This window comes from Triturus cristatus, chromosome 2_2 (assembly GCF_964204655.1).
Source record: "Triturus cristatus chromosome 2_2, aTriCri1.1, whole genome shotgun sequence".
NCBI lineage: Eukaryota > Metazoa > Chordata > Amphibia > Caudata > Salamandridae > Triturus > Triturus cristatus.
Genome location: NC_140582.1, coordinates 983,766,057 through 983,790,477, shown reverse-complemented (window position 1 = coordinate 983,790,477; position 24,421 = coordinate 983,766,057).

Below are 24,421 nucleotides of genomic sequence, written 5' to 3'. Positions count from 1 at the left end.
GAGAGTTCACATCACAGGATCAGCTATGCTCTGCTCCTAGGAACGCTCTTCTTCCGAATGTAATGAAAACATGTAACACTGCAATATTAAAAGCACTCGACTTTCAGGTATTTGTAGCTGCGTGCGTGTTATGGCTAAACTAGTGGGCCGATCAACCTGAACTCAACAACATGCACCATCTAGCGACCCAGACTGTTTCTTTTACACTGTGTACAGACCAAGGTCGCTGCTCACTGTTTGGGATGTTAACAACAGACAGTTCTCATGTAAGGCAAAGTCGAGTAAGCATTTCTCAATTTAATAACAGTTGACTACAGTGTCGTGTGCAAAAGCAGCAAAAGCGGCAAGATGGCTTTCTAACATCTAACGCGGTTGTGCTAACTTAGCAATGTTCATATATAGATTACGATCTTCACTACAGAATCTGAACTGCACTGTCAGCAGCAGTAACACACGTTTCCCTCAGGCACAGGACAGATAGTGGATGCTAGCTGCAGCAACATGATTACATTAAACATAACACAGATAACAGGAGGCCAAAGATCGGTCAAAATTAGTATGGTCTGGGACTACCGAACTTACCGAGAGGGTACTTCCCCCCCCCGGTTACCCCCATACGTTCCCTGAACTCCATTCAAATTTGGGGGCTCTTGCACTCTGCGCCATTTAGTGACGTCCATGCCAGTGCGGGGTGGCCAACCAGCCTAAAGAAAGCGTGACTCCCCCCTTTCCCCGCACCCATCCAGCCAACCGGATGTACCGCCCCTGGAGTTATAGGAGAGACCCCTTGTCCCTCCCCCTGGGCGACCCCATCCGAGAATGGCGCCGCCCCCTAAGGACCTTAAATTTACTGCTCACTAGTAATGACCTTACCGCCTGACCAAGGAATAGCAATAAATACGACGATTGATGACCTGTAAACGGGAAAACGCCTAAGGAACAAAACCATACCGTCAACTTCATTGCCCAATGACCATATTGCTACAGGGGATGGTGGGTGGGTAAACAAAAGTTAGCAGCCTCCCAGAGGCTGCGTGCAGTATGACTGAGAGCGCGGGACAAAGAGTCCGTGTCCCGCGCTCCCCAGCCTTTTATTATTCTTACTGGGGGCAGGCCAGTTCTAACTGGCCTGCCCCCTGCCCCCCTCGACCCGGAAGCACCTTAATCGCTTCCGGGCCGAGGGATCGCCCCCACCAGCCAATCCCGGCTGCGGCGCGCCCACCGCGTCATACTGACACGGTTGAATGCGCCGGGCCGGGCGAGCAGGCAAGGGGGGGAGGGGGTCGGTGCCCCGCCATATCTGCGGTAGGGCCGATACCGGCCCCGCCTTTCCCTATGGTCTGAGACTACCGAACTTCCCCCTCCCCCCTGCGCATAACCACATTTCTAATGATGGACATGAGAAGGGAGTTTCTTTGGAGGCGGGGGTCGCACAACCCCCAGCCGTATTTATTAAAATATGAAAACAAAATTAAAAATGGAAATAAACAATATTTACACAATTATACGCAGAAACATAACGCAACATTTGATTACAATTCATATGCACAGATATCAGATGGCTAACCTTAACATATTTCTAATCCATAGTTTTTCCTATCCGAATCTAACATCTGGATCATAATCATACATTAATTACTTTCTGCGTATCCTATTTGGGCCTACGGCAAGGTCGCTAACCGGTGTCAGATCCTTATCAATTAGCCACGCCCTCCCATAGGAGTTGCGCATGCGCAGAGGGCCCGCTTACCGAGAGGGTACTTCCCCCCCCCGGTTACCCCCATATGTTCCCTGAACTCCATTAAAATTTGGGGGCTCTTGCACTCTGCGCCATTTAGTGACGTCCATGCCAGTGCGGGGTGGCCAACCAGCCTAAAGAAAGCGTGACTCCCCCCTTTCCCCGCACCCATCCAGCCAACCGGATGTACCGCCCCTGGAGTTATAGGAGAGACCCCTTGTCCCTCCCCCTGGTTGACCCCATCCGAGAATGGCGCCGCCCCCTAAGGACCTTAAATTTACTGCTCACCAGTTATGACCTCACCGCCACAGGCCAGCATAGTTGCCCGACTATCTTGCCCCCCATCCTGTCACTCTGAAAGGTCATGCCCCACCCTTAAACTCCCTAGCCAAGCTATGAAATTTTCTAACATTATTTCATTACCTAACCTAGTCAAGTGGACCCCGTCTTTTAAGAAGCATGGTTCCCCGCTGATACACCCATGTGCAATGTTCTGTAATTGAGGGGATCTGAACAGTTTCCCTATTTTATTGTTGACCCTCTTTACCGAGTGATTCAAAGCTCTCACAGAGTCCCCCCCCCCATTTAAATCTGGGTATCATCTGCGACCAAACTATGGTGCAGCCCTGTCACGCCTTAGCTAACCAGCCGACCTCGGACATTATGTCCTCCATCAAGACCCTTCTGCCTAATGTTACCAAGTCATTCCCACCCAAATGCAAAATAACTATTGTGGGCGGAGGACTGTGTCTCTTCAGAAGATCAGTAATAAAACCCCTAATCTGACTAAGGCAAAGGCCCCCTTTTCCATGAAAAGATACTGAGAAACCACCCTGCTCAGCTCTTTGTCTGTAATTACCTGAAAGGAAAAGAGATTTCATACGCCGTATATAAGAATGACCCACGACCCACACATTCCGTGTTCCTTTGCCCTGTAGTTTTGACCGCCGTTGAGAAGAGTCTTGCTGTTGTGGCGACGGCAGTTTCCCTCCTGCGTGACAGGTTCGAGAAACTGTAAGCAAACAGACAAACAAGGCAGGCATCAGTCCACAATTGTATTGTGTATTCACAACATGTGCAGCCGCACATACCGCTTATAACTATTGGAAGCCCATCGTCTAATCCTCTGTTCACTACTGCAATGCAACCCCCTATCCATTGCCTCAGTGGCAGCCCCTATGCTGAATGAATGTGTCCCAAAAACCTTTGGATTCAGACCTGCTTTGCTGATCGCCATCGCCAATACCTTTTTAAACTGGAACATGGTAAGTGGGGTACCGTCCGCATGTAGTAACAATGTCCCACCTAACGCAGTGCTCCTCTGTCTGAGGTAAGTTTCTAGGTGCATCCCCGGGCAACATGGGTTGTTTTGCGCCCTATGAAGTACCACCCCTTCTCCCCAAGCTTCCTGATCGGTTTTTGATTTTTTGATAGTTAATAGCAAAGTTTTACCCTGTATCTTCACGTGCTCCAATAGGAGCCCACCCTGCCCATCCAACTTGTTGCGTGCCACTAATTCACCTACCCTGAATGCCCCATAGAAAGCCAATGCAAAGGCAGCTCTGAATAGTAATGTCTCCCCAATTGAACTGCAGATGACGCCCAATGCCGTAAGCAACGCACTCAGCCGCTCCAACCCTTTCGGCTGCCTGGTGTCAGGAGCCGCTCCCTGGATGCGTCGCCACCCCTTCAATGCCTTCCTTACAATGAAACTGTTCGTGGGATCTTTTGTGTCCCTGATCTGTGCAAAGAAAGAAACTGCTGCTACATGTCGCCTGGCTGCCACCGCAGAGCGACCCTCCCTATGCAAGTTGTCTAAAAACAAGAGGAATGCACTCGACGTATGCCATCTATCTTCCCAGTCCTGTCCCAAAAAAGTGCAGTAAGACCAAAACGCCCCTTCGTAAGCTTTCCTGGTCCTGGGTGCTAGGCTAGCAGCCATGAGGTTCTGTAGTTGGGGGCACCAATCTGCCAAAGTACTTCGGGGAAGTGTGCTGATGCTGTCTCTGTGGATGGTAGATGTTCCCTGAAAACCTGCATCTTGAAGCGAGAGAGTGCGTCAGCAGCATTATTCCGCACCCCCGGGACATGTTTAGCCTTAAACTGTATGTTCAGCTTCATACATAACAGCACTATCTCTTTCAACAGGCGGAGAATCATCTTACACCTTGCTGCCTGTTGATTGATGGATTCGACCACTGTCATTTTATCAGACCAGAAAATTACAGACTGATTCTGCAGATCATGGGGCCACACTGTCAATGCCACCCAAATGGGGAATAGTTCCAAAAAACCTATGTTGGCTGTTAAACCACTCTCGACCCACCAAGCCGGCCACTGTTGGGCCACCCACTGGTTCCCGAATCCCACACTGCCCGCTGCGTCAGTCCATAAACCCAACTCAGCAGTAGTAGTGGGGGGACCGGGCCACACTACCCTCCCATTAAAACCCTCCAGAAATGCGATCCAAATCCGCATGTCCTGGCGAACCTCAGATGACAGTCATGTGTGATGGTGTTTTTCGTGCAGGCCTGTCATGGCCTGTGAGATGGAACGGGAAAATGGTCGAGCCATAGGTATCACCCGTAGTGCAAAGTTCAACTGTCCTACAGCCTTCTGCAGCTGGTGTAAGGTCACTTTATTCTTTGACAGACACTTTTGCAAAGCTGCACGAAATTTCATTATTTTTTGTTCAGGTAACCTAAAACACCCTTGTACTGAATCCACTTCAATGCCTAAAAATTCAATTGTGGTTGTTGGCCCTACTGTCTTCCCCGGTGCCAGGGGGACCCCAAATGTACGCATGAGCACACAGAATTCCTCCAATGCCCCTGAACATTCCTGGGAGCCCGCCGACCCCAGAAAGAGAAAGTCATCAAGATAATGCATGACAAATTGGTGTCCCGTCACCTGCCTGAAAACCCATTACAAAAATGAACTAAATTTTTCAAAGTAAGCACAGGAAACCGAACAACCCATGGGCATTCACCTATCCATGTAGAATTCCCCCTGAAATGAAAAGCCTAGCAGGTGATGATCTAAAGGATGAACCGGCAGCAGCTGGAATGCAGATTCAACATCCGATTTAGCCAGCAAGGCCCCTGGTCCTAAAATCTTTAACATCTCCACCGCCTGATCAAAGGAAGCATATTTCACACTGCAAAGTTCCTCATTGATGGCGTCATTCAATGAATTGCCTCGAGGGGCTGATAGATTATGAATCAACCTGAACTCCCCTTCTTCCTTCTTTGGGACCACCCCCAGGGGGGAGCAGACAAAGTTTGGCACAGGGACGAAGTCAAATGGACCCGCTATTCTACCTAAGCGCAATTCCTTATTAATTTTTTGCGCTGCCACCCCTGGGTTTGATCCTACCGACAACTGATTTTTGCACCCTGATGTCCCTGTGTAATTCCCAACTGGTATACTGAAACCATATAAAAAACCCTCCTGTAACATCCTAGCTGTGGCATGGTCTGGGTACCTATTTAACCAGGGCGTCATAGCAAATACGTCAATGGGTGAATGCGTTACATTTTCTCCTTTTCCTTTATTCTTGCTTCTTCCTCCCTCTATTTTCTGAAAAGGCATTCCCTTTTTTAAGGCATTTTGACTCTGGGTGAGAGGGGTGGTTACATATGGAGCATGCATGCCTGAATTTACAGCTGCCTTGGGCTCTGGTACATGACTTTCTATTAAAATCCCAGCATACTCCTTTTCGCCCTCCCCCATTCCCTGTACCCGGGGCCGTGCCCCCGGCTTGCGTTGGCCGAAAGGACTGAGGAGGCTGAGAAGTGTGACCCATGCCCCAATTTTGGCCTGCATTGCCCGGCTGTCCTGGGCCAAACTGGTCAAACCATGAGATAGAATCCACCCAATTCCATGTGAGTGAAGGGTCAAATTCTTTCGCCTTCCTGAAATTCATGTCGTATTCTTTCCAACCCACGCCACCATATTTATCATGTGTCATCGTTACCCTGCTCTGATAACATGCCATTTCCGCTTGCAGATTAGGTGAACGTTCCGCTATTATGGCCATAAAGACTGAAAACTCCCTTATCCAATTGGTCAATGTCTCCTCTACCCTGAATCTTGACATTTCTACCCGCCACTCACTGGGAAGCTGCCAATCTTGTTGCCTCCTAGCATACTCCATTTCCCTGTTGTCAACCAGTAAAGAAAACATGTTGACATACGCACCAGACCAAATCAATTCCTTCACGTCGCATGCTACATGTCGTGATAAATATTCCTTCCTGGAGGGTAACACCCTTGCGCACAACAATGGCAAAGCCAGCTCCTTACCAATTGCCCCAACTCCCGCTGGCTCCGCCGTATTGTCTTTTCCACTGTCGCTCTCCTGCAGCACTGGTTGGGGTTGACTGGCCTTATCCGCGCCCGGGCTCGGCTCCCCGCTCGAGCCGCCAAAATCCTTGCCACCATTCGTTGTGCCTCTGCCAGTGGGCCCTCCCCTACTTCTTTGGCACCCACGGACAGTGGTAACATCCCCCCCTTACCTAACCAAGGAAGGACTGCCGCTATCTGAGAAGCTAATTCCAGCGGCACCTGCCCACCCCCCGCTGGCGCTAACACCGGGACCGGGACAACAGGGTTCAGGACCGGGACACTTGGGCATGGTGTGGGCAAAACTGGTATAACACTTGGTACCACCGGTTCGGCTGCTGGAGGCACCGGAATTGGTGCAGATACTGGCACAGGTTTCCCTGGAACATTGGGCGCTAAATCAGGAATTCCTTGAGGGGTCTCTGGCGCTACAGGAAGCCTGGAGGGACCGCCCCCATCAGGTGTCTCTAAAGGTTGCACTGTTTTTGGGTCCTGATTCTTCCCTTTCTTGTTTCCAACCCGCTTGGGGGGAGCTTCCAATTCCCCCCTGGGCTTTGGGGGCACTATTGTCTGCGTGGGCCTGCCTGACGGCCCGCCCTGATCCTCCACTTTCTGCCTGAGCCCTGCTAAGCTGTGCCCCATTTGTTCTACCTTACCCCATCTCCTGTCCATTGTCGCCATCCTGCGCATCATGGCCTCCAGCATATGCTCCATGCGGGAACGCTTGGCTACCCGTTTACCCGACATGCCAAAATATCAGATAACCCACACACTGATCACTAAATATCCTGCGAATACAATGCTACTCGCTCCTTTACCACGACCCAACGGGCCCTTACCTGACGTTGGGAGTACACAAGCTGGCCACAAGCACCACGCAACTGGGACTGCACCACACCAGCTAACCTGGGCGGTAAGGCGAGCGAACTCTGAGCCCCGCGGCCCACAGAAGCAGTGAAGTGCAGGCCTGCCTGTGCACCCTCGCTGCGACACCGTCACTCACACCCCCTTTGTCTAGCGTGATGCGCACTCCGACAGTATTCCTACTGTAAAAAACAAGTTAGCATAGCCTTTGTTGCAATATTAAACCACAGTGTTATTCCCACACCTTACAACCTATCACCCTAGACAGAATCAATGGAGAGAATCTGTAACCCTGTGAATAAAAAAGCAAACTGCACAGAATCACTGAAAACGAAAATTGTAACCGTAGCCTTGCTTAAGAATAGTGTCAGACCTTAACCCCTATCCACAGTGCTTCCCTATTATTTTTATAAGTGCCTGCGCTCAAGCTGATGGATAAACAGTCTCTCAAAACACTACAGCTAACTGTTAAAAATAATAGGACCCATGAACTTGATTAAGCATGGTTCCCCCTTTTCAACGCTTCAGCGTTAGGCCACAATACACATTAGCAATCCTTTATAAATCTACCTGAACAGAGTCAATGGGAATTGAACCTGTATCCTTGAGAGTATGAGTCTCAGATCTTAACCATTAGGCCACAGTGACTCTGTCGAGCGCTCTCACAAAAAACAGCCCAAGCGTCTCAGAAGGCCACAGTGACTCGCTGCACCTACCCCCGGCCCCACCTTTTCTCAATACCTTATCGGCGCATGCGCGCGCCTTACACAAAGCCCCCGAGGCTCTCTGGCCAATGCTCCGCTCACGCCACTGCCCGCCGATGCCTTGTAGATGCAGGGATTCCTCGCACCGGCGATCCGCTCTGGTTTGCCTCACGCCGCTGCCCGCCGATGCTCCCGTAGATGCAGGGAGTCCTTGTCGCATACGATCTCTGCAAACCGCATTGGGAGGGGGATAAAGAACGCCTCCGTATCGCCGAATCTGCCGCACCGCAAACGAAGGCCTGAAATAAAAAATGAAAACAAAAGTTAGCAGCCTCTCAGAGGCTGCGTGCAGTATGCCTGAGAGCACGGGACAAAGAGTCTGTGTCCCGCGCTCCCCGGCCTTTTATTATTCTTACTGGGGGCAGGCCAGTTCTAACTGGCCTGCCCCCTGCCCCCCCTCGACCCAGAAGCGCCTTAATCGATTCTGGGCCGAGGGATCGCCCCCACCAGCCAATACCCGCCGCGGCGCGCCCACCGCGTCATACTGACGCTGTGGAACACGCCGGGGCGGGGGGGCAGGCGAAGGGGAGGGGGTCGGTGCCCCGCCATATCTGCGGCAGGGCCGATACCGGCCCCGCCTTTCCCAAAACTCTGTATAGGAAGAGGAGAGCTCAAACAGAACTGCTTTCAAAGACTTCCTCCTGCAATAAATAGCGTTGCCGCCAAAAGTGAAGCTATCTCTCAGAGAAAACAAAGCAGAGAAAGAGATCAGCACTAAAGCATCCCTCACAGATCAGACACCACCATGGATCTGAGACAGCAAGCATCCAACGTGACATCCTTCAAAGACTGAACAGCACAGAGTTCACCACTCACAGAAGAGCACAGAAGTGCAGACGTGACACAGAAGGGCACTGCGCTGGAACCTTTAATCCAACTCCCCTTCATTCACTGAAAGAGCACACTACCCAGGTAGCAGGAGTGCATCCTTGAACCAAAATGGCACAGATAGTCAAATGACTCCCACAAGACTGCGCACGTCATCAGCACTGTAATCATCGCTCACTGACTGACATTTCAGTGGCAACTATACATTCCTCACGAGCAAGATACTACTGCACGGGCCCAAGCAGTAAAAGATCGGCTCACACACAGTCGCGACATTATCAGTTAAAACTTCTTCATAGCCACAGCCTCCGCAAGACACCTATGCAAGCTTCCCTCCTCCCAGAGCAGGCACCACAACTGTTGCACACCTGTGAGTGTTGAACATATGCACGGATTAGAGTGCAGCAAATTATGTCTTTTATTTACTTATTGGTCATGGTAGGGGGCAGGTATAGCTCATAGTAGGCAGATTAAGAAACAGTTAAGTTCGGCTCACCCCAATACTTGACAACTTACAACACGTTGTTTACGGAAGTGAGAAGTGTTTTTACCAGGACGGAAACTAGTGCATTTCTAGGCTACACAAATGAGCAACGAACGTAGAGCCATGTGTGTTCTTGCGCCCCTAAAGAAGTTAGCAACTGGAGATCAGATGATGCACAAGGGGGCGCCCCACTCACTCATGCATTGCACATGCGCAGAGCTGACTGGCCCAGGCCCTATTCCTCAGTCTGAGGAAGTAAAGAAGTGAGTCAGTCACAGCAACTACTGCACCAGGCGTGGTGCTGTACTTAACTTTAAAGCAACCCACTCACCAACTGCTCAGAGGTGACTGGTTGGGGAAAAGGGCTTCACAAGAAACCACTGTACCATGAAATTGTCAAGCCATAATTGCACATTACAATGATAGATTATTGATGATAAATTAGTTGTGGAACAGTTTGAGTTGAATCGCAGGCATCACGAAAACAACTGTAAAGCTCAGAAAACGAATTTGTATCCAAAATTAGACTATGCGATGTACATGATGTGCTGCTTTTTAAAATAAATTCCTGTGAAATATGTATTTCTTAATTTACATATTCTCTTTAAATTGTGGAACTGTTTGTCTAATTTTAAGAGCTTGTATTTTTCACACATCTGCAATATAATTTCACAATTTGAAACAGTTTGTACGTACAGCAGCACTCAGCTGGACACAAACGAGTACAATGATAAAAATAAAAGATTTTCTCACGTGTTTTCAAGGTGAGATATCACGTTTATAATTAAAACACGCACTGTAATCCTTTTATTATTCTAGTCTTCTGCTCATCTTTTGCAAACAATGTCTAGCTCTACAAAGTTCTACAGAGTCTAGTGAATATAAATAAGTGCAATTGCTGATAAATTGCACTTTTTGATGCAGGCACACACACACATCTGTCTGCTCCTCGGCATGGGATCGCCTCTTTTCCGTGCCCTAAGTGTGAGTTTTGCAATTCTCCCATAACAATGCTGGTCCCGGGATGTTTCTCTCTGTGTGCCTATTTCTTTCTTGTGTGTCTATTTTTAATCGTGGATTTCTTTTTTCTAACCCATGTTATATGTTTTCATATACATTACTGGGGCGCAACTTTCCAGGGGCCCTTCTCAGGTCTGGTAAATAACCACCTAGGATTATTCATCATCAATATAGATTCGTAAATCAGAACATTACGATTTAGGTTCATGTAAAATAAATATATACTAATTTTGTATTGGGGAAGTGCTGAGTTAGAGGGTCTCAAAAAGGAGTATGTAGAAAGGTGATAATTACTCACAATATATTTCTTATTGGTACTGCCTTAATCATTTTATAGAATTGTACGATGTTGTAAGGGGGTTTCACCCTGTGAACAATGCTGCCGCTGTACAGCGAATTGAAACCACCTCTGAAAGAAAACGGATTTCTCTCACTATTATCCCATGGAAATTAGGATTAGTGCTCCAGAGCTAGAATGGGGGCACACTTTCTATAAACTAATAAATATCTTCCTCTTCCATGTGAGGAATACCTTTCAGATGCTGAGTACAGCATGAGCAGCAGTCTGTCAGATGATTCCCTAGCGCTCTACCGTAGCTCCAACACTGAGTTCTAGTGAAGAACTAGGCCACTAATGTCTGCAGTAATGGCAGATGTTAACGTCCCCTGGACACCTTGTTACTGACTGTAGAACTGAATACATTTCCTTTGAAGGGGACTGCACTAAATGAACAAAATGGGGGAGGGGTTATTTTGCCCTGGAAATTATTGTGAGTGCTCCAGGAAGGTAAAATGAGGATGAATTTTCTTGAAATTTTCAAATACCTATCTTTTCCATGTGACAAAAAAGCCTGAGATGCAGAGTGCAATATGCACTTCCAAAAGTTGGTTCCCAGTGTACAACTATAGATCTACCACAGAATTCTATTGATCAACTAGCGTGCTAACATTCTAAGTTCATGATAAACGCGAGGCACTCCTGACCGACATATTGCTGAAATGCAAGCTGCTAGATTGAAATCCTTTACTATGTAGCAGGCAGAAGTAAAAGCACATTGAGGGTTTAAAACAAATATGAAATATGACATCAAGGGACATATATACAACGAAGTGGCGAAGTGTGGCGTTGGCCTCCTTGGCTTAACGATGCGCTCCGCCACATCAGATATGCAGGGCTGCACCATATATACAACAATATGCCCTTCCTGCACATAAACAATCAATAGCGTTTTGATGTTCCATGTGTGCTGTACAATACAGCACACATAGAAACAGCAAAACCAAGGAGAAATAAAGCATTTCTCCTCATTTCGCCTGTTTAAGACCAGGTTTTCCCTGATCTTAATTTTGGCGCTGCCTCCTATTTACACCACCCTTGTGAATAGGGGTCAGCGTCAAAATCAATGGCTGTTGTGGTGGAACACCCAGCACACCACCCATTGCCCTTCTCTCTCACGCTAAGTACAGCGTGAAAGGGTGCCTTATTTACAAGGCAGCTTTAAGCCACTTTAAGTGCTAACTTGTGAATAAGGTGAAGCCACCACAAGGCCACTAAAAGTGACGTTGTGGTGGCGATAGGGGCTTGTAAATATACCCCCATATGCCTCAAAAGGTAAGTTTTGGTTTGTTGTCATTTAGTGCATAATATACTGCAAAGGGTAAAACTTCATTATTGACAGATCGCTACCTATATCCACCATCCCATTTCCACATCTGTTCGCCCAAACTATCAACCCTCTCTGTCACATAATACCATCATAATTGTAAAAGAATGCCATGTTGATATTAATTTAGCTTCCTTTTAAATGTATGTGAGTAGACTTTTTAGAGGTGCAGAAAGTTATTGGTACATATATCTCTTATTTAAAATAAATGCATTTATGTTTGTAGGGCTAGGGACACTCATTGAATAAGTTCCACGTTTGACATTTCATTTTACTTTTCCCACTTTAATTTGATAGTTGTTACATTTCCACAAATCAACATGCACTGCCTTCAAAATATTTTTTATTGCGAGTTAAATATGAGAAATAAATATTGCAAGATTAAAAATAATTATTTATTGCCCATAAAACGCCTCTCTGCTCAGCTTGTAAATGACGAAATTCCAAGCGAATGAAATCATTTTCAAATAATTGATATTGAAAATCAGACCCAACGATCAGGCAGCTATGTTAAAACTGTAATGGACTACATCATTTTCATAAACTGTAAACCAATTTAAAATATAGCACAAACGTTTAATTTCTTTAAACACTCTGTTGAAGGACAATGATGGAAACCATTTTCAAATACATAATCAGCCTCTGCACAGGAAAGTGAATGGTTGTAAAGTTTTCTTCTTCAGTAAATATGTCTTCAAGTGTAGGCACATTCTCTAAGATTTGTTGACAGTCTAGTTCCTTATTCAAACTCTGTGATCTTCACAAGCAGCTGGTAAGGGAAAAGGTGGTATTGTTATAAGGGATCATACTATAATTAGGTATGTCTCAGGCATTAACTTTGAATCTCCTGAATAGATAATCATTGGCGGAGAGCCAATCAAAAGTTGGCATTTTGTTGGTGAAGACTATTTGGTTTACAATCATCGATATCAGGCACATCATTGTAACTAGTTCAATTAAACCTAATAGAGACCACAAAAATGCACACATTGTGAAAAAGCCCAAGATTGGAAACATGATTTTCTAGTGATAAGGAGTTCCCTCATAACCCACGTCATCGTCAGTCACCACACAATATATATACATTGTTGTAGTGATCAAGTCCACTCAGTTGAGATGATTCAAAGAGGTTTATTTCATGGTGGTAAAAGATCACAGGTAGATTATAAGTAGATTGGATCAAGTCTAGTTCAAGATTATATCAAGACCCCACCAGGAGCAGCCAGCAGGCAGCTCAGCCCAGTCAACTGTCCCTTCTCTGACAGACTCCCCAACGTTCTGATAGCATCATCACCTTAACATTCCAATTGTGGTAGAATAACATTGGATTAACATTAACAGGATATAACATATCTCCTTTTCTTATACGGGAAACAAACAAACTAAAAGCATAATAGAAAAACCTGAGAAAGTGAAAACAGAGTGATAATAGAAAAGCAAAAGAAACAACAATAATAAACATCCATCAAAAGAAGCACTGTGTGAGAACAAGCATAGAAATAAAAGCAACCAAGAGAGAAATCCAGAAACAGAGAAGAAAGAAATCAAACATAGAAACCATCCTCCCTTCTTACACAACAGCGAAGAAAAAGCAACAGCATTAGAGAAAGACAAGAAACAGAGAAGAAAGAAATCAAACATGGAAACCATCCTCCCTTCTTACACAACAGCGAAGAAAAAACAACAACATTAGAGAAAGACAAGGAAGATGAGGAAAAAACAATTAAGGATAATCCTCACCTACAAGAAACACCATCATCAATAAAAATTTTAAAATACAATCTAAAGACAACAGTGTATAATAAAATTCTTAACTAGATGTAAATGTTTGAAAAACCCACATTAATGCAACAGGACTGTAACCTTTGAATGGGTACACCCTGTAGACGGGTACATTTTAAACCGTAGCGGTAGAAACCCGCAAAATGACTAATGCGAAATAACCTAGGCATAGACACACAATGTAGACCGGTACATTAAAAAAACATACGAGTAAGAACCTGCAAATTGATTAATGTGAAAGAACCTACGCATAGACACACAATGTAGACCGGTACATTAGAAAACAAACGAGTAAGAACCCGCAAATTGATTAATGCGAAAGTACTGTAACCTTTGCATAGACGCACCCTGTAGACAGGTACATTAGAATAGCGTACGGGTAAGAACCCGCAAATTGATTCATGCGAAAGGACTGTAACCTTTGCATAGACGCACCCTGTAGGCAGGTACATTAGATAGCGTAGGGGTGAGAACCCGCAAATTGATTAACGCGAAAGGACTGTAGCCTTTGCATACACACACCCTGTAGACAGGTACATTTGAAGAACATTTGAAAGTGTACAGGTAAGAACCCGCAAATTGATTTATGCGAAAGGACTGTAACCTTTGCATAGACACACCCTGTAAAGAGGTACATTAGAAATAAACAAACGTTGTAGCTTGTATAAATCAGGTGTATATAGAGATAACATTGCTACAAACGTAGATGTTATTGTGTGTGAGAAAATGTTACCAAAAAAAAACATGTACAAGTGGTGTGATGACACGCTCAGTCTAAAAATTTGATTGAAGAAACAAAATCTTGGCATCAGAAGTCATGGATACCAGGGCTTGCACAATGTACTTTTACAGTTTCGAAAACCACACAACCTGGAAAACAAGTACAATGTCAATATATGGGCAGCTGAAACATGCACCTGAAATCATGCTCGATGTAACTAACGTTGAATCATAAATGATGAAGAGCCAGTCCGGTGCAGCTGGCATTGACACGCTGCATTTTTCCCATAGTGACGAGTTAGGCTCCTTAACACATGAAAATTGAGAGCCAGAAAGTTTGTATTCCACAAAATTGCAGCTTGCTTCTTTGCACCACATTAGGAGTTGAGCATCGATGAGCACGAAACAAAATGAAAACCAGGCGCGTTCTGAGTAAACATGGTTGGCAAAAGCGGGAGACAGAATACAACATAGTGGTTGCTAAACGCAAGATGGCGGTACGTTTTTGACGCCATGCAGGGTGGCTCAAGGCACGCTGGAGCATGCGGACGTGAAATGACAGCAGAACAGGACACGGAGTGACGGGCGTCATCGAAAACTGAGGAGAGCAAAGCGCAACCAAGCCACGCTTCCTGCATGCGACACAAGAAGTCAGGTGAGGCGCGCGCACATGTACTTTAAATTTGAAAAATGCGCTGCCGTTTGTTGTAGTGGAGATCCGCCTCAAATCTTTAGATAAATAAAATAAAATGTGGAGACTCACAGAAAAAGGTACAGTCCTTGCCCTCACAAATATTGACCTCACAAATATGCACATATGCTCACCCAAAGTGCCGGTCCTCCTGCAACCAGTTGCATGGCCAGTACCTCTAAGAAGGCCCCAGGGCTGTTGAAAATAAACACCATCACAGTTCCAAACACATTGCCCATCGACAAACACTGACGCCTCTATCTCTGAATAAAAACAAAGCCCGCCGTCAAAATCCAAACAACCAGAGAAAACAGCAGGGTGATCAGGCCAACTGCGTCTCTGAGTTGTATCTGAAAAGGCTGCATAAAATGGTAGACTCCAGAGATGCTCAACACAAAGATGACGAACCCAGTGTGAAAAGGCAGCATTGAGGGAACACTTCACAGAGCACAAAAGACGCTTAGAACACCTTTTCTTGCATGTTGAGGTGCTACGCTAGGAACCAGGTAGAGGCATGAGTTACTTTGAAAATTGAACTGGCACTTGTGATGTTGTTGAAAAGCAAGTAGTGACAGGAGCTGCTAATAGACTTGAACTGGCACTTAGCTTTGAAGGCACTCTGTTCAGTGGAAACTGGAACTGGCACTTTGATTTGAAGGCACTCTGTGCTGTGCAGACAGGAACTGGTACTTTGATATGAAGACAATCTGTGCTGTGCAGACAGGAACTGGCACTTAGCATTCAGGGCGACCGATGGGAGGTCACTGGTGGGGTCAAGAGCATGAGTTGAAAGCGGTGCCAGCTTGAGATAATTGAAAATTGATGCGGTGGAAGTAGCAGGTTTTTTAAGTTCAAATCGTCGCCAAAATTCTGTAGTGATCAAATCCACTCAGTTGAGATGATTCAAAGAGGTTTATTTCATGTTGGTAAAAGATCACAGGTAGATTATAAGTAGATTGGATCAAGTCTAGTTCAAGACTAGATCAAGATCCCACCAGGAGCAGCCAGCAGGCAGCTCAGCCCAGTCAACTGTCCCTACTCTGACAGACTCCCCAACGTTCTGATAGCATCATCACCTTAACATTCCAATTGTGGTAGAATAACATTGGATTAACATTAACAGGATATAACAATTGTTTTTCACTGTTATGGAGTATATGGCTCCTTCTAATCAATATATTTCGGTCCTGTACTCATAACTCTTCAAGAGAGATGTAGATGCCCTTCCATTCCCACCTGCCTACCAAACCAAGCAAACATATTTCCTGCTTCCTCCTTCAGAGTCAGCATATGTCTTTAAAACATCTACAAGAGGAAGAAGAGAAACATGATGATTCATCTTAAATATTTTCTCTACTCCCTAAATAACTGCCAGGCTATCAACATAATTCTGCTGAGTAATTTTTCATTCTTACATTAACCCCTTCGCTGCTAGGCCTTTTCCCCTCCTGTGCTAAGCCTTTTTTGGGCTATTTGAGGTAGTGCGCGCTTAGGCCCCTGTAACTTTTTGACCACATTAGGTATCCACGCCAAATTTGCGTCCTTTTCTTCCAACATCTTGGGGATTCTAAAGGTACCCAGGGTTTGTGGATTCTCCTAGAGGGTTCCCAGAAATTAGTCAAAATACAGCAATTTTTTTTTTTTTTTGTGAAAAATGTGAAAAACGGGCTGCAAATGAAAGCTTCTGGGTTTTTCTCTGCAAATGGTATCAAAAAAGGGTTTGTGGGGCTGAAATCACAATTTCTCCAGCTTTTAGGGAATGACAGAATTTTGTTAGAAAACCAACATTTTTTACACAGTTTTGGCATTTTTCTGGGACATACCCTATTTTTGCTATTTTTTGTGCTTTCAACCTCCTTCCAGTTAACGGTAGAAATGGGTACAAAAACAATAATGGATCCTGGAAAGCTATACATTTTTGAAAAGTAGACAAAATTCTGAATTCAGCAAGGGGTCATTTGTGTAGATCCATGAAGGTTTCTTTATAGAAATTTACAGGCAAATATAGGAAAAATTAAAAATTTGTTGAAAAAAGCAGCCTTTTGAGTCAACGTTTTTACCTGTAACTTCTTCGAATTATGACATCTCTTTGAAAGCAATGTACCGTTACATCCGGTAGACCTTTCTGGTTGTGGGGACATATAGGACTTGTAGGTTCACCAAGAGCCCAACGAACCCAGAGTAGAAAAATGAGCAGCATTTTGTAATGTTTTTTTTTTTTGGTCCGGGTATATAGCAATTATTGTGGGAAAATGTATACATGGAAAAATCGGTATGAAAGTCACCTATGTATTTCTGAAATGGGAACAAATTACAGAGTTCAGAAACAGTGCATATTTGCACATTTTCGAAATTGGGAATACTCATATTTGCATGACAATTATTGGTCATTTTTCAAAATGACTTTTTTTTTACACAATGTCTTTCATTTGGAAGGGAGAAATGCATCAAAAATCAATAGGTAATAACAGTTGCTTTACAAATTTGAACTACCCTAAGTCTCCCGATAAAAATGGTACCTCACTTGTGTGGGTAGGCATAGTGCCCACGACAGGAAGTGGCTCAAAACCTAAGGTGAACACACCACATTTTCACACTGAAAATTTACACTTTTTTTGCAAAGAGTCTAGCTGTAGTTTTTGAACCCTAGCCCTGCCGGCACCTAGGGAAACCTAGCAAACCTATACATTTTTGAAAACTAGACACCCAGGGGAATCCAGGATGGGGTGACTTGACTGCCTCCCACCATGGTCTGTTACCCAGAATCCCTTGCAAACATAAAACATTGACAAAAAAAACACATTTTCCCCACATTTCTGTGATGGAAAGTTCTGGAATCTGCGTGGATCCACAAATTTCCACCCACCCCGCGTTCCCCAAAGTCCTACGAGAAAAATGGTACCTCACTTGTGCGGGTCGGCCTAGTGCCTGCGACAGGAAACGGCGCAAAACGCAACGTGGTTTTGCGGTGAAAAATGACCCTTTTTTTGGCAAAGTGACTAGCTGTAGATTTTGAACCCTAGCCCTGCAAGCACCTAGGGAAAACTAGCAAACCTATACATTTTTGAAAACTAGACACCCAGGGGAATCCAGGATGGGGTGACTTGACTGCCTCCCACCATGGTCTGTTACCCAGAATCCCTTGCAAACATAAAAAATTGACAAAAAAACCACATTTTCCCCACATTTCTGTGATGGAAAGTTCTGGAATCTGCGTGGATCCACAAATTTCCACCCACCCCGCGTTCCCCAAAGTCCTACGAGAAAAATGGTACCTCACTTGTGCGGGTCGGCATAGTGCCCGCGACAGGAAACGGTGCAAAACGCAACGTGGTTTTGCAGTGCAAAATGACCCTTTTTTTGGCAAAGTGACTAGCTGTAGATTTTGAACCCTAGCCCTGCCGGCACCTAGGGAAACCTAGCAAACCTATACATTTTTGAAAACTAGACACCCAGGGGAATCCAGGATGGGGTGGCTTGACTGCCTCCCACCATGGTCTGTTACCCAGAATCCCTTGCAAACGTAAAAAATTGACAAAAAAAACACATTTTCCCCACATTTCTGTGATGGAAAGTTCTGGAATCTGCGTGGATCCACAAATTTCCACCCACCCCGCGTTCCCCAAAGTCCTACGAGAAAAATGGTACCTCACTTGTGCGGGTCGGCCTAGTGCCCGCGACAGGAAACGGCGCAAAACGCAACGTGGTTTTGCAGTGAAAAATGACCCTTTTTTTGGCAAAGTGACTAGCTGTAGATTTTGAACCCTAGCCCTGCCGGCACCTAGGGAAACCTAGCAAACCTATACATTTTTGAAAACTAGACACCCAGGGGAATCCAGGATGGGGTGGCTTGACTGCCTCCCACCATGGTCTGTTACCCAGAATCCCTTGCAAACGTAAACAATTGACAAAAAAAACACATTTTCCCCACATTTCTGTGATGGAAAGTTCTGGAATCTGCGTGGATCCACAAATTTCCACCCACCCCGCGTTCCCCAAAGTCCTACGAGAAAAATGGTACCTCACTTGTGCGGGTCGGCCTAGTGCCCGTGACAGGAAACGGCGCAAAACGCAACGTGGTTTTGCAGTGAAAAATGACCCTTTTTTTGGCAAAGTGACTAGCTGTAGATTTTGTACCCTAGCCCTGCCGGCACCTAGGGAAACCTAGCAAACCTATACATTTTTCAAAACTAGACACCCAGGGGAATCCAGGATGGGGTGACTTGACTGCCTCCCACCATGGTCTGTTACCCAGAATCCCTTGCAAACGTAAAAAATTGACAAAAAAACCACATTTTCCCCACATTTCTGTGATGGAAAGTTCTGGAATCTGCGTGGATCCACAAATTTCCACATACCCCGCGTTCCCCAAAGTCCTACAAGAAAAATGGTACCTCACTTGTGAGGGTCGGCCTAGTGCCCGCGACAGGAAACGGCGCAAAACGCAACGTGGTTTTGCAGTGAAAAATGACCCTTTTTTTGGCAAAGTTACACTAGCTGTAGATTTTGTACCCTAGCCCTGCCGGCACCTAGGGAAACCTAGCAAACCTATACATTTTTGAAAACTAGACACCCAGGGGAATCCAGGATGGGGTGACTTGACTGCCTCCCACCATGGTCTGTTACCCAGAATCCCTTGCAAACGTAAAAAATTGACAAAAAAAACACATTTTCCCCACATTTCTGTGATGGAAAGTTCTGGAATCTGCGTGGATCCACAAATTTCCACCCACCCCGCGTTCCCCAAAGTCCTACGAGAAAAATGGTACCTCACTTGTGCGGGTCGGCCTAGTGCCCGCGACAGGAAACGGCGCAAAACGCAACGTGGTTTTGCAGTGAAAAATGACCCTTTTTTTGGCAAAGTGACTAGCTGTAGATTTTGTACCCTAGCCCTGCCGGCACCTAGGGAAACCTAGCAAACCTATACATTTTTGAAAACTAGACACCCAGGGGAATCCAGGATGGGGTGACTTGACTGCCTCCCACCATGGTCTGTTACCCAGAATCCCTTGCAAACGTAAAAAATTGACAAAAAAAACACATTTTCCCCACATTTCTGTGATGGAAAGTTCTGGAATCTGCGTGGATCCACAAATTTCCACCCACCCCGCGCTCCCCAAAGTCCTACAAGAAAAATGGTACCTCACTTGTGCGGGTCGGCCTAGTGCCCGCGACAGGAAACGGCGCAAAACGCAACGTGGTTTTGCAGTGAAAATTGACCCTTTTTTTGGCAAAGTGACTAGCTGTAGATTTTGTACCCTAGCCCTGCAGGCACCTAGGGAAACCTAGCAAACCTATACATTTTTCAAAACTAGACACCCAGGGGAATCCAGGATGGGGTGGCTTGACTGCCTCCCACCATGGTCTGTTACCCAGAATCCCTTGCAAACGTAAAAAATTGACAAAAAAAACACATTTTCCCCACATTTCTGTGATGGAAAGTTCTGGAATCTGCGTGGATCCACAAATTTCCACCCACCCCGCGTTCCCCAAAGTCCTACGAGAAAAATGGTACCTCACTTGTGCGGGTTGGCCTAGTGCCCGCGACAGGAAACGGCGCAAAACGCAACGTGGTTTTGCAGTGAAAAATGACCCTTTTTTTGGCAAAGTGACTAGCTGTAGATTTTGTACCCTAGCCCTGCCGGCACCTAGGGAAACCTAGCAAACCTATACATTTTTGAAAACTAGACACTCAGGGGAATCCAGGATGGGGTGACTTGACTGCCTCCCACCATGGTCTGTTACCCAGAATCCCTTGCAAACGTAAAAAATTGACAAAAAAAACACATTTTCCCCACATTTCTGTGATGGAAAGTTCTGGAATCTGCGTGGATCCACAAATTTCCACCCACCCCGCGTTCCCCAAAGTCCTACGAGAAAAATGGTACCTCACTTGTGCGGGTCCGCCTAGTGCCTGCGACAGGAAACGGCGCAAAACGCAACGTGGTTTTGTAGCGAAAAATGACCCTTTTTTTGGCAAAGTGACTAGCTGTAGATTTTGAACCCTAGCCCTGCCGGCACCTAGGGAAACCTAGCAAACCCATGCATTTCTGAAAACTAGACACCCGGCGGCTTCCAGGGAGGTATGGCTTGCGTGGATCCCCCAACGTTTCCTTACCCAGAATCCCCTGCAAACCTCAATGTTTGCTCAAAAAATCACTTTTTTCACACATTTTGGGGTGGGAAAGTAGTGGCATCACCGGGCTCACACAAATTTACCACCACCCAGCGTTCCCCCAGGTCTCCCGGTAAAAATGGTGCCTCACTTGTGTGGGAGGCCCAAGTACCCGCGGCAGGCAAGGGCCCCAAACGTAGTGAGGCGACATCAAAATGGCCTATCGCCAAACCACCTGGTTTTGCAAGGGGGTCACTTTGGTTTTTGGCCCGGTGCGCGGCGGCCATCTAGGGAAACCCACCAAACCCAGGCATTTCTGAAAACTAGGCACCCGGCGGCTTCCAGGGAGGTATGGCTTGCGTGGATCCCCCAACGTTTCCTTACCCAGAATCCCCTGCAAACCTCATTTTTTGCTCAAAAAATCACTTTTTTCACACATTTTGGGGTGGGAAAGTAGTGGCATCACCGGGCTCACACAAATTTACCACCACCCAGCGTTGCCCCAGGTCTCCCGGTAAAAATGGTGCCTCACTTGTGTGGGAGGCCCAAGTACCCGCGACAGGCAAGGGCCCCAAACGTAGTGAGGCGACATCAAAATGGCCTATCGTCAAACCACCTGGTTTTGCAAGGGGGGTCACTTTGGTTTTTGGCCCGGTGCGCGGCGGCCATCTAGGGAAACCTACCAAACCCAGGCATTTTTGAAAACTAGACACCCGGCGGCTTCCAGGGAGGTATGGCTTGCGTGGATCCCCCAACGTTTCCTTACCCAGAATCCCCTGCAAACCTCATTTTTTGCTCAAAAAATCACTTTTTTCACACATTTTGGGGTGGGAAAGTAGTGGCATCACCGGGCTCACACAAATTTACCACCACCCAGCGTTCCCCCAGGTCTCCCGGTAAAAATGGTGCCTCACTTGTGTGGGAGGCCCAAGTACCCGCGGCAGGCAAGGGCCCCAAACGTAGTGAGGCGACATCAAAATGGCCTATCGCCAAACCACCAGGTTTTGCAAGGGGGGTCACTTTGGTTTTTGGCCCGGTGCGCGGCGGCCTTCTAGGGAAACCTACCAAACCCAGGCATTTCTGAAAACTAGACACCCGGCGGCTTCCAGGGAGGTATGGCTTGCATGGATCCCCCAACGTTTCCTTACCCAGAATCCCCTGCAAACCTCATTTTTTGCTCAAAAAATCACTTTTTTCACACATTTTGGGGTGGGAAAGTAGTGGCATCACCGGGCTCACACAAATTTACCACCACCCAGCGTTCCCCCAGGTCTCCCGGTAAAAATGGTGCCTCACTTGTGTGGGAGGCCCAAGTACCCGCGGCAGGCAAGGGCCCCAAACGTAGTGAGGCGACATCAAAATGGCCTATCGCCAAACCACCTGGTTTTGCAAGGGGGGTCACTTTGGTTTTTGGCCCGGTGCGCGGCGGCCATCTAGGGAAACCTACCAAACCCAGGCATTTTTGAAAACTAGACACCCGGCGGCTTCCAGGGAGGTATGGCTTGCATGGATCCCCCAACGTTTCCTTACCCAGAATCCCCTGCAAACCTCATTTTTTGCTCAAAAAATCACTTTTTTCACACATTTTGGGGTGGGAAAGTAGTGGCATCACCGGGCTCACACAAATTTACCACCACCCAGCGTTCCCCCAGGTCTCCCGGTAAAAATGGTGCCTTACTTGTGTGGGAGGCCCAAGTACCCGCGGCAGGCAAGGACAACAAACGTAGTGAGGCGACATCAAAATGGCCTATCGCCAAACCACCTGGTTTTGCAAGGGGGGTCACTTTGGTTTTTGGCCCGGTGCGTGGCGGCCATCTAGGGAAACCTACCAAACCCAGGCATTTCTGAAAACTAGACACCCGGCGGCTTCCAGGGAGGTATGGCTTGCGTGGATCCCCCAACGTTTCCTTACCCAGAATCCCCTGCAAACCTCATTTTTTGCTCAAAAAATCACTTTTTTCACACATTTTGGGGTGGGAAAGTAGTGGCATCACCGGGCTCACACAAATTTACCACCACCCAGCGTTCCCCCAGGTCTCCCGGTAAAAATGGTGCCTTACTTGTGTGGGAGGCCCAAGTACCCGCGGCAGGCAAGGACAACAAACGTAGTGAGGCGACATCAAAATGGCCTATCGCCAAACCACCTGGTGACATTTGGGATAGGCAATGTTGATGTCGCCTCACTACGTTTGTTGTCCTTGCCTGCCGCGGGTACTTGGGCCTCCCACACAAGTGAGGCACCATTTTTACCGGGAGACCTGGGGGAACGCTGGGTGGTGGTAAATTTGTGTGAGCCCGGTGATGCCACTACTTTCCCACCCCAAAATGTGTGAAAAAAGTGATTTTTTGAGCAAAAAATGAGGTTTGCAGGGGATTCTGGGTAAGGAAACGTTGGGGGATCCACGCAAGCCATACCTCCCTGGAAGCCGCCGGGTGTCTAGTTTTCAAAAATGCCTGGGTTTGGTAGGTTTCCCTAGATGGCCGCCGCGCACCGGGCCAAAAACCAAAGTGACCCCCCTTGCAAAACCAGGTGGTTTGGCGATAGGCCATTTTGATGTCGCCTCACTACGTTTGGGGCCCTTGCCTGCCGCGGGTACTTGGGCCTCCCACACAAGTGAGGCACCATTTTTACCGGGAGACCTGGGGGAACGCTGGGTGGTGGTAAATTTGTGTGAGCCCGGTGATGCCACTACTTTCCCACCCCAAAATGTGTGAAAAAAGTGATTTTTTGAGCAAAAAATGAGGTTTGCAGGGGATTCTGGGTAAGGAAACGTTGGGGGATCCACGCAAGCCACACCTCCCTGGAAGCCGCCGGGTGTCTAGTTTTCAAAAATGCCTGGGTTTGGTAGGTTTCCCTAGATGGCCGCCGCGCACCGGACCAAAAACCAAAGTGACCCCCCTTGCAAAACCAGGTGGTTTGGCGATAGGCCATTTTGATGTCGCCTCACTACGTTTGGGGCCCTTGCCTGCCGCGGGTACTTGGGCCTCCCACACAAGTGAGGCACCATTTTTACCGGGAGACCTGGGGGAACGCTGGGTGGTGGTAAATTTGTGTGAGCCCGGTGATGCCACTACTTTCCCACCCCAAAATGTGTGAAAAAAGTGATTTTTTGAGCAAAAAATGAGGTTTGCAGGGGATTCTGGGTAAGGAAACGTTGGGGGATCCACGCAAGCCATACCTCCCTGGAAGCCGCCGGGTGTCTAGTTTTCAAAAATGCCTGGGTTTGGTAGGTTTCCCTAGATGGCCGCCGCGCACCGGGCCAAAAACCAAAGTGACCCCCCTTGCAAAACCAGGTGGTTTGGCGAAAGGCCATTTTGATGTCGCCTCACTACGTTTGGGGCCCTTGCCTGCCGCGGGTACTTGGGCCTCCCACACAAGTGAGGCACCATTTTTACCGGGAGACCTG